The 10333-nt window shown below is 38.8% G+C and overlaps 1 long non-coding RNA gene across 1 annotated transcript in view; it reads right to left on the bottom strand.

Moving 5' to 3' along the window:
• LOC102015931 overlaps positions 1–6900 on the bottom strand; it is a 43935-nt gene extending 37035 nt beyond the window's left edge. Inside the window, exons 1-2 of the long non-coding RNA XR_259807.2 lie at positions 6865–6900; positions 5912–5959 (exon numbers count right to left, since the gene is read on the bottom strand). This is a non-coding gene — a long non-coding RNA (uncharacterized LOC102015931). The remainder of the gene's footprint in view (positions 1–5911; positions 5960–6864) is intronic.
• Between the last annotated feature and the right edge of the window lie 3433 nt (positions 6901–10333).

Here is a 10333-nt window from a genome sequence, read left to right as displayed (position 1 = left end):
AAAAAATAAAAAAAAAACAAAGACCACTCTAAGTTTCACTCCTTAATTCCCAACTATGTGCACTATACCTATCAAGGTTACAATGTTGTGTGGTGACCATTGCTTCATATTGTATCATACTTATCTTGAACGACAGCACCACAACCAGAATGAGTGTCATACCTCAGTCAGTCCCTCATTCCAATGATCTATCAGGCAGAGAACTTCTGATAGTGAAATTTATTTAAATACCAGTGATGATCATAATCATACACACTTATCATATTCTAAAGCCAATGTTTAATTCAAGGAAATGTTATGTGAATCCCATGAAAATACATAGGACACTCTGGACTACTGGGACTGGTCAAGCACTACCAGCTGAGAAGGCAAATCCACACCCAAAATATGTATTAATCCCTATAAAGATGAATTATTACCCTTTCTAAGGTGAAAGAATTTCACTGTAATTAACCTGCCACTGACTGATCGATATCACTTTAAGAGTCTGTATCAATCTCTACTACCAAAATATCAATTATTTAGTAGACACCAAGTCTAGATCAGCCCTGATTCAAGCCTGAGCACCAGATAGTGGGGTCATAAAATGAATATGAATATGAAACTAGAGCTCCCCCATTAATTTGGGTACTATTTAACCCACTAAATCATTAGGCCATTACTATCATTTGAGTATGGTTGGTCCTCTCTGGAACTCATGTTGAAATTTTGTTCCTATTGTGGTCATATTGCAGGATGGTTCAGAGGTGATTAGGGCCTTAAGAAAGATAAATGTCTTTCTCATGAGATTAGGCTCCTTCTTGTGAGGGTAGGTCGTTATAAAGTGAGGATGCCCTTGTGTTCTGTCTATTCCACACATATCTACTTGCATTTATGCTTCCCAGAACAGATTAAAACACAAAACTCTAGCTGCCACCATGCTCTTTGACTTCTAGTCCCCAGAACCACTTACTAAAACAAATCTCTTTCCTTTATAAGGTACCTAGTCTGAGGTATTTTATTATAAAAAGAGAAAATAGGCTCAGAAAGGCTTTTTCTCACCAAAAATCACCTACTATGGTATTTGTTAAGTTCAAACTCTAGGAATCCTACAAAATGCTCTTTCTCTTCCCCCCAAACCCCAACGGTAAGAAATACATAGATACAATAATGGAACATCTGAGTATAACTCAGACTCTGGATATCTAAAAACTCCCCTAATCTTACAGTCCTCATATTCTTAATGGAGTTTACTGCCCACCCTCTGACGTGCATACAAATGTCCTATTTAACACTTCCTGATCCACTAGGTCTAAATAGCATAGTACGATGATACAGCAGGCCAGTTCAATCTTCTACAAAATGTCATAACAAATCAAATCTCTTTAAACTATATGGGGACAAGAGAGTTAACTTATGTCAGACTTTATTTCTGTAAACTTAGATAAGTCTGAGTCTAGTCCCTAATTCAGTTATCAGTCTAGCTATACTGTATGTTATGGTAATTATTTCTACCATTGCCTCTTATAATTAAATGCCCCTAACTGTGTTCTGCTACCCCAGAATTGTATCATCCATATTGATACTAGAAAGTCAGGTTCAGAACAGTCACTGCTACCATCAAGCTTGGCCTACAAAGACTGTGTATTGCACATACCAGGTTACATCATACAATGGCAAATGGTTCAAAGCATAATCTTTATCTTGAAGTACAATAATCCAACCAGTTTCTCAGTGATGCGAGCCAGCATCCCTATCACTAGCATGTTTCTCACTGCTTTGGAATAGCAAGTGTCTTCTAGGCTCTCCAGTGTAGTGTAACCTTTCAATAGGTTCTGTTTCATGTGATAAGCTTATTGTATAATACCCATTTCCCTGAATCTTTTGACCACATCTTTAACACTCTGCTGATATTTACAACCACTCCACTTTATTAACTCCTAGACATTACTGTTTCTAAGTTTTAAGCAGTTGCCTACACAACATAGTATGATTGTCTCCAAGTGACCCTCCATGGATGTTAAATCTTGAGTTATCATACCAATAAACAATCTTTTATTCAGCTTTATACTCTTAACAGATCATAACCTTCAATATCTACTCCCAGTATGTTATCCCAGTTTCTGACATTATTACTTATTATTAACTAACCACTCTAACTTTTGTGATAAGTAATGTTTTTACCCACTTAGCATCACGTATTTATCAATTTTTTACCCAATTGGTATTGTGTATTTACCAAATGGATCACGCTGAGACATGCCCTAGTTTTACATGCAACTCAATGTCTGATTATACTGAATACATGAAATTTCTCAACCAAAATATGCACTTAATTTAAGTAGGTGATAGATACTGTTAAATTACCTTCCCAAAGGTTGCAACAATGTAAAATCTCACCATGCATGGCAGCACACACCTGTAGACCCAGCACTCAGGAGGCTGAAGCAAGCGGACTGCCGTGAGTTCAAGGCTGGCCTGAACAACACAGCAAGACTCCGTCTCAAAAAACCCAAAAAAATTAAAAATTAAAAAATGAAATAAAATCTCATCAAAAACATCTGAAAGTACTATTTCTCCATACTGTTGCCAATACTGTGTATTATAAAGCTTTTAAAATATTTTTACCAGTCTAAATTTGAAAGAGTATATCTTCCTTTTTTTAATTTTTTTTTCCTTTTTTTAATTTTAAAGATAAAAGAATGAAAACATATTGACAAACAAACATACATTTAGGAAATAACACAAAAACAATACAAGCAATACAGAATTTCAGACAAGGTGATAGGAAATTAACAATGGTTGTTGTATTACATATTGATATCTTCAAATTGGATACTCAGATAAACAAATACAGGCATGTAACGAAAGAGTGTATCTCCTTGATGCTTTGGTCTCCGTGTGTTTAAATATGAGTAAGACTGAGTATATTTCTATAACTTTACAGTCCATTTATATTCTTCTTGTAAACTATCTTATAACTTGATTATTTTCTTCTGAGTTGTATTACTTCCTCATTCATTTGTATAAGAGTCATTTTGCAAATTAGGGAAATTAGCCATTTTATCATATGTTCTACAATTTTATTTTCACAGTCTGTCTTGACTTTTGCCAAACAGAAGTTTTAAATTTTTACACAGTCAAATGTATCAGTCTGTTCCTTTATGATTTCTGGGGAACACATATTTGAAATTTTATCTTGTGGCTTGAAAGTTTCAGTGCTTTTCTGAGAGGATTGAGTAGAATGTCTGAGACGAAGAGGGAGAAGGGAATAATCGAAACAATGGTACTTTCCAGGTGCAGCAAAGAATTTAAATGAAGAGGTGTCAGGAGTGTGGTGGCTGCAGCCCAGCTAAGGCCAGTTTCCAGGCGGAGCATTGTGGAAAGGTCTGTTGTGTCTTTCCACTGTGAGGCTGCTCTTAGCCATGCCAGTTTCCTGTTTCAGCTGGTCCTGAAACATGAGGCAAGACACCTGATACCTTCTGGACGCAACACAGAGGGAACTCCCAAAATTAAGTGGGCATCATAATTAACGGGACTCGTGTTGTGTTTTGTTTTGTTTTGGTTTGTTTTGGTTCGATTTGGTTTGTTTTTGTTTTTGTTTTTGTTTTGCTTGTTGTGAAAGAGAGTCTCACTGAGCTCTCCAAGTCCCAAATTTATGATCCTCTTGCCTCAGCCTTTTAAGTAGCTGAAATTACAAGTGCGTGCTGCCATGCCCAGGTTTAACTAGGTTTTTGGTGATATTTTGAAACAGAACGTCAGTATCAGTTATAATTCATGAGAGGAACAGATATGATAAGATGAGATGAGATGAGGTGAGATGAGATGAGATGAGATGAGATGTAAAGGATTTATGAAGGCTTACAATGCCTGCCTGAGGAGTGAGGGGTGAAAGAATGTACAAAAGCCATCTGCATGCTTGATAGTCAGAGGATCCAGTCAAAGTTTGAAAGCCTGGTGCTCACTACAGAGTGTGATGCAAGTCCATGCTGGAAAGACAAAGTCTTTGCATTGGAAGGCTGAAGGAACTAGAAATGAATGTCTAACAGCAATGGCAAAGACTAGATCTTCTCTAAAGGAGCAAAAGTGAAGACTTCCTTCTTCTCCATCTTTTCATTTCTGCAAGCCTATTGTTTGCTGCCACCCACATGCAGGGTGGGTTTTCCTTTCTAAATTTGAGGCCTACATGTCAGTCATCCAGACATGCCCAGAACTGTGCTCCACTAATTCACTAGGCATCTATTAGTCCACTCAAACTGACACATCACAATTAACTGTTACAATCCACCCTTGTCAACTTGACACCAAGACACATTTTCTTAAACCATATGTACTTAGTCTACAAACACAATAGCAAGCTCACAACTATGCCTAACAGGATGCAACTATCCTGGGCACAAATGGAAACACACCAATTCCCTCCCCAGAACAGAAGGCAAAGTTTTTCTTTGGGTGAGCTTACCCTTCTCCTAACATTCTTAATATAAAGATGATAATATAAACCAGGCATGGTAGCACACACCTGAAATCCCAGCTCTGGGGAGGCTGAGGCAAGAGGATTACTGTGAGTTTGAGGCCAGCCGGGGCTACATAGTGAGTTCAAAGCCAACCTGAATTACACAGTGAGACCCTTTCACACAAACAAACAAAACACAATTCTGGCCAAACGTGGTGCACACCTGTAACCCCAGAACTCAGGAGGCTGAAGTAGGAGTATCACCATGAGTTTGAAGCCACCCAGGGCTACATATCGAGGGCCATTCTCAAAAAAACAAACAAACAAACAAATAATTCTGATAAAATAAGAGCTGGAGAACTATAATCTTCATCATTTTACTGCACTAGTATAAAAAATGATGCTTTGAACCCCAAAAATTCATACTGACCCATTCATATACTGGGTCACTGATTGCCAACGTGATGGTATTTGGAAGCGAGACCTTTGGCGCATAAATCATCAGGCTGGGGCACTCATAAATGTGCTTTATGCCTTGTAAAAAGATATGCCAGAGAAGTGATCTCTCATTCTCTCTACCACAAGAAGATATAGCAAGAAACTGTCCCTTCAGAAACAGGAAGACTACTTCAAGGGATGAATGGATAAAGCAAGTGTGCTATTTATATGCAATAGAGTACTACTCTTTCATAAAGATAGATAGGAAATGGGAAATAGGGAGAGAGATATTTCACAAATGGGAGGAGAACTAAGAGATGGAGGGGAGAAGGAAGGGAGGGAAAAGGGATGAAAAATGACTTAAAATGTGTTATGTATCTGTACAAACTCCCCACAAAGAATGTATCATTATGTACTGCAAACATGTACTCATAAAAATTTTAAAAAAGAAACCAGGAAGGCCCCTCACTGGTATAGTTTATTACAGAAACTAAAAACAAAGTGCAAGCCAGGTATGGTGGGGCATGCCTGTAATCCCAGCACTGGGGAGGCTGAGGCAGGAGGGTCACTGTAAGTTAGAGGCTGCCTCAACTACATAGTGAGTTAAAGTCCAGCCTGAACTACACAACTGTCTAAAAAAAATTGCAGAATTTTCTTAAAAAGATGAAATTCTATAATATACAGGCCACCCCTCATTCTTTGAGGAAAGCTCTCTTATACAAAAAGAATTATATGCCAACCCTTTGGAGGAGCCAGAGTAAGGCAAGGATAGATTTAAATAAATACTCTATCCTATTCAACCATTGCATACGTTTTATATTTTTGTACTAACTTGGTTCCTCATGCCCATTCCTGACTTACCATTATTTACACCTTTTAATATTTTCATGCAGAACTACTTAGCATAGAAATTAATTTATGACTAGTTAAACTCAGTTCTTCCTCAGACCAGTCATTTTTCATCAACATTAAATCTTGGAGAAGCTTTAACTCAATTTCCCTGTACACTGACCATCAATGCCAGTATTATAATCTTACCTGAAACTCCAGCCTTACACCTTTCTACAGGACGGTCATAGATACAACCTGAAAAATAAGAATCAGAAGATGGTGACACATTGCTAGACTTCCACTCAGTCACTAGCCATTGTCAGTCCATCATCACTTCACATGATCAAACAGGCTCCTAGGGCAATGCCACTCAGGTCTGTAGGCTTCCATCCACCTTGGCACGTTCCATAAGCAGGAGTGGTCTTGGCAACATTAGACCTCACCCCTTCAGTCACTAACATTATTTCTTGCTTTAGCTCCTTCTTAAAGCACAAATGTAGTGTTGGATTTCCCTCATTTCAAAACTCATTTATTCATTTACCCTCAGTTGCTATTCCTCCATCTCTCCAACATCATTTTACCTAAATTTTTCCACCTCTAGAAGAGACATAAAACTCAGCCACTGGTCCAAATCATACTTCCAGCAGCAAGACTGATCTAGCAAACATTTCCCCATCACCTTGTTTTCATTCATATAAGGAGGATTTATAGAGGTACAGAAGTAGATTATCACTACCAGTAGGCAATAGAGCTGAGTTCATTATCCAGATGAGGCAAAACACAACTTGCCCATCAAGGCCTTAAAAATTCTGACCTAAAAGTTTAAAATACAAGCCAGGCATGATGACACACACTCATAATTCCAGCACTCAGGAGGGTGAGACAGGAGGAACAACTCCAGTTGGAGCCCAGCCTGGGCTACCTTGTGAGTGCAAGGTAACCCTGAATTACATAGCAAGACCCTCTCTCAAAAGAGTGAAATAAAGAAAGTAAATTTAAACTATAGCAGCAGTTTCTTCCTCCATGCGCATCCCTTTCCCTAGAACCTGAAGTTGCAGCCCTGGTCCTGGGATCACTGTGCCAAGAGGAGAAGTGAAGGCTGAGGTAATGTGACAAAAAAAAAACAAAACTGAGGTGATATGGGGAAGAATTATAATCACCTGGTCAGCTATACAAGGACCCTTCCCTCATGGAATCTGTCCCATAGCTGTCTGAAGTTTCCATCTCCTTTATTGGGTGACAGAACAATTCTTGGAATTTTGTGCAGAAGAGTATATCTGGATTCAACACTCCGCATTCCAGGAGTACCCTCATGTCCAGATTTCATAGGCCCAAATGGAAACCTCAGACCAGCTCAACAGGTTATACTCTTGCCAACTCCAATTACCTTCTGGCCTTAAAAAGCAGCTGTTGTGAGGGACATCAATGTGTCCTACTTGAATTCATCCCTTAAAACTGCAGAGTGATTTCCTTAAGGTAGTGACCCATATAGGCATCAATGTAGACCACTGTCTATTACCCATCTGCCACCGGCCCCCGCCCTTGAGTCAGTAAGAATCTAACTCTAGGTAGGAGTTTGTATCATTGTTCAACACTCTTATCACTACAAAGAAAGCAGCATTCAACTCAGTGTACCAAGATGAATATTACTTTCTGCAACCAGAGCCTTTCCATTTGCCAGTCTTTATATGGCGATGTTCCAAACACTATACTATCCATGTACCTTGCAATGTCCATCCATAAACCAAGCAGCTTCTGTTGGTTAATAAAGGTCTGTTAAACAGAGTATGTGCTGGTAGCAATGGGATCCAGCAGCACTTTTGTTGTTTCAAGGTCAATCCCAGAGGCTGCCTGCTCATGGATGCAATGAGTGAGTATATCTTTGCATTCCCCAGTAACATGTTCATGTATAAATAGTTTCATTTTATCATGCAACTCTTCTGGGCACTGTCTTCCTTATTAGAGTGTTGCTCTGATTTGGCCCAAGAAATTTTGCCAATTCTCATTATAGTTATTTCAGATATTGGGGATATTTTATGTCCTTCAATCACAGAGGCCGTCTGCATTAATACCCAATAGCTATGTAGTAGTTGTCTCTTGAAAGGTATAAATCTTAATACACAATCCATGAATGTTCCAGTGTAAAATCCCACCAGTCACCTCTGGGTGGCAATCATAAGCTTCTGCAGTGACCTCCAGGTATACTACTATGTATTACAGGCACTTCCAAATTCAGATATGGGGGTGCATTTTTTTTTCCTCTTGAGACAGCATCTCACTATGTAGTTCAGGCTGGCCTTGAACTCACTATGGAGCCCATGCTGGCCTCAAACTCATGGTGATCCTCCTGCTTCAGCCTCCCAAGTCCTAGGATTATAGGCATACACCACCACACCTGGCTGAGTGTGGATACTTAAGGGTTCAAAAAGACCAAGAAACAAACTACAGAGCTGCATGGGAGGGGAGAGACCTATCACCCGTCCACCATCAAGGGAGCCTTGGTGAGCCATGCAGGAGGGGAGAGACCCTGCTCATCACTTCTCCACTATCATGGGAGCTTCAGGGAGTGACATAGCAGGGGAGAAATCCCACCCATCACCTTTCTGGCATCAAGGGAGCCTTGGTCCTGCTGAACCCAGGTTCCTGGAGCATCCCCCTACATAGCAGGACAGACTGCCAGCACAGGAAGCAAGCAGGACTTGGCAACCAGCTCATCCAGAGGAACCCATGGTAAATCCACTCTAACAAGGGGAAACACTTCTACAGTACAAAATCAATAGTCACCACAGTTTGTTAATTTCTAAGTGGTGCTTGATGCTATCATTATTGGTAATTGTACTACTGTACCTAGGATGTCATATCTGTTGTAATCAGTTCTTCTCCCTTTTGTAACAATATTGGGAAACTCTGGGGTAATAATCTCACCACAGCCTGACAGCAAAAGACTGGGGACATCACCAAACAGAAACCAACATCCCATTCTCAATTAATTGGGAAGGTAGGCTCTTGGGACAGACACAAACCAAGAACTTTCTACACACAGAAGATATCCCTGAACCAGATTTTTCCTAGAGAGACCTTGATACTAGTCATATAGCTACCTACTACCAAAACTCACAAGAAATATCACAGAAAACAAAATAAAAATCTTGTGAAATAGAAAATATTAAGATGAAAGAGTAAAATACAATCTCAGACCTCCAGCCCACCTAGAAGAAGTCCAGGAGACTCTGACAAAAAAGAAATTAGAGGGGTTGGGGATTTAGCTCAGCAGCACAGTGCCTGCCTGGCAAGTGTGAGGTTGAGAATTCAATTCCCGGTACCAGAAAAAAAAAAGAAATTAGAAGTTACACACCTAAAATTTCTGAAATGATAACAATTGAAGTAAAGAAATGCCTCCAGGAGGCTATAGAAGAAATCAGATCAGAAATAATCTCTCAGGTATAAAAAGAAATGACAACCATAATGAAAAATTGCTCAACATATCTAAACAAGACATAGATTTTAAAAATGGAGGAGCAGAGGAAAATGATGGAAACCTCGACTGAACAATATAGGAAAGAATTATAATGCAGAAATTCAGGAAAAGAACAGAAATATTAAAGCTGAAGAGAAAAGAAACAGAGTACCACAGGAACGCCCATCAAAATCATAGCAGACTCTTGTCCCTCTTGCTGCTACTGTTCTATTTTTTTGTTTGTTTGTGTCTCATGTACTCTTTAAAATAAAAAATAAAAAAAGAAGAGCTTGGAGCAAAGTATTTCAAGCCCTGAATGAAAACATCTTCTAACCCAGACTGATGTGCCCTGCAAAATAATCTTTCAAAATTAATGGAGAAATAAGATATTTACATGACAAAGAAAACTGAAGAAATTCATGACCACCAAAGCAACCCTACAAATAGTACTGAAGGATATTCTAGAAAGGGATCAAAATGCTTTCACTTTAAAATCAGGAACAAGGCAAGGATGTCCACTGTCACCACTCCTATTCAATATAGTTCTGGAAATATTGGCTAGAGCAATTAGACAAGAGAGAGAAATAAAAGGAATAAGGATAGGAAAGGAAGAAGTGAAATTGTCATTATTCACAGGTGATGTGACACTCTACACAGAAGACTCCAAAAACTCCACCAAGAGGCTCATAGATTTAATAACCAAATTCAGTAGTGTAGCTGGATACAAATTAACACTCAAAAGTCAATAGCATTCCTGTACACAAGCAAAAAACAGACTGAGAGAGAAATTAGGGAAACCACATCTTTCACAATAGCATCTAAAAAGATAAAATACTTAGGAATCAATCTAACAAAAGAAGTAAAAGATTTATACAGTGAAAATTATAGTACTCTGAAAAAAGAGAACAAAGAGGATATCAGAAAATGGAAAGATATTCCTTGCTCATGGATAGGAAGAACCAACATTGTGAAAATGGCCATACTCCCAAAATTGTTGTACAGATTCAGTGCAATCCCAATTAAAATACCATTAATATACCTCACAGATCTAGAGAAAACACTCCTAAAGTTCATCTGGAACCAGAAGAGGCCTAGAATAGCAATCTTGGGAAACAAAGGAAAGGCAGGAGACATCCCAATTCCTGACTTAAAATTATATTACAAAGCTGCTG

The sequence above is a fragment of the Chinchilla lanigera genome, unplaced genomic scaffold (genome assembly GCF_000276665.1).
Source record: "Chinchilla lanigera isolate Chin_1 unplaced genomic scaffold, ChiLan1.0 scaffold00008, whole genome shotgun sequence".
Lineage (NCBI taxonomy): Eukaryota > Metazoa > Chordata > Mammalia > Rodentia > Chinchillidae > Chinchilla > Chinchilla lanigera.
Note: the sequence above shows the minus strand (reverse complement) of the source record. Positions and strands in the feature narration are given on the sequence as shown.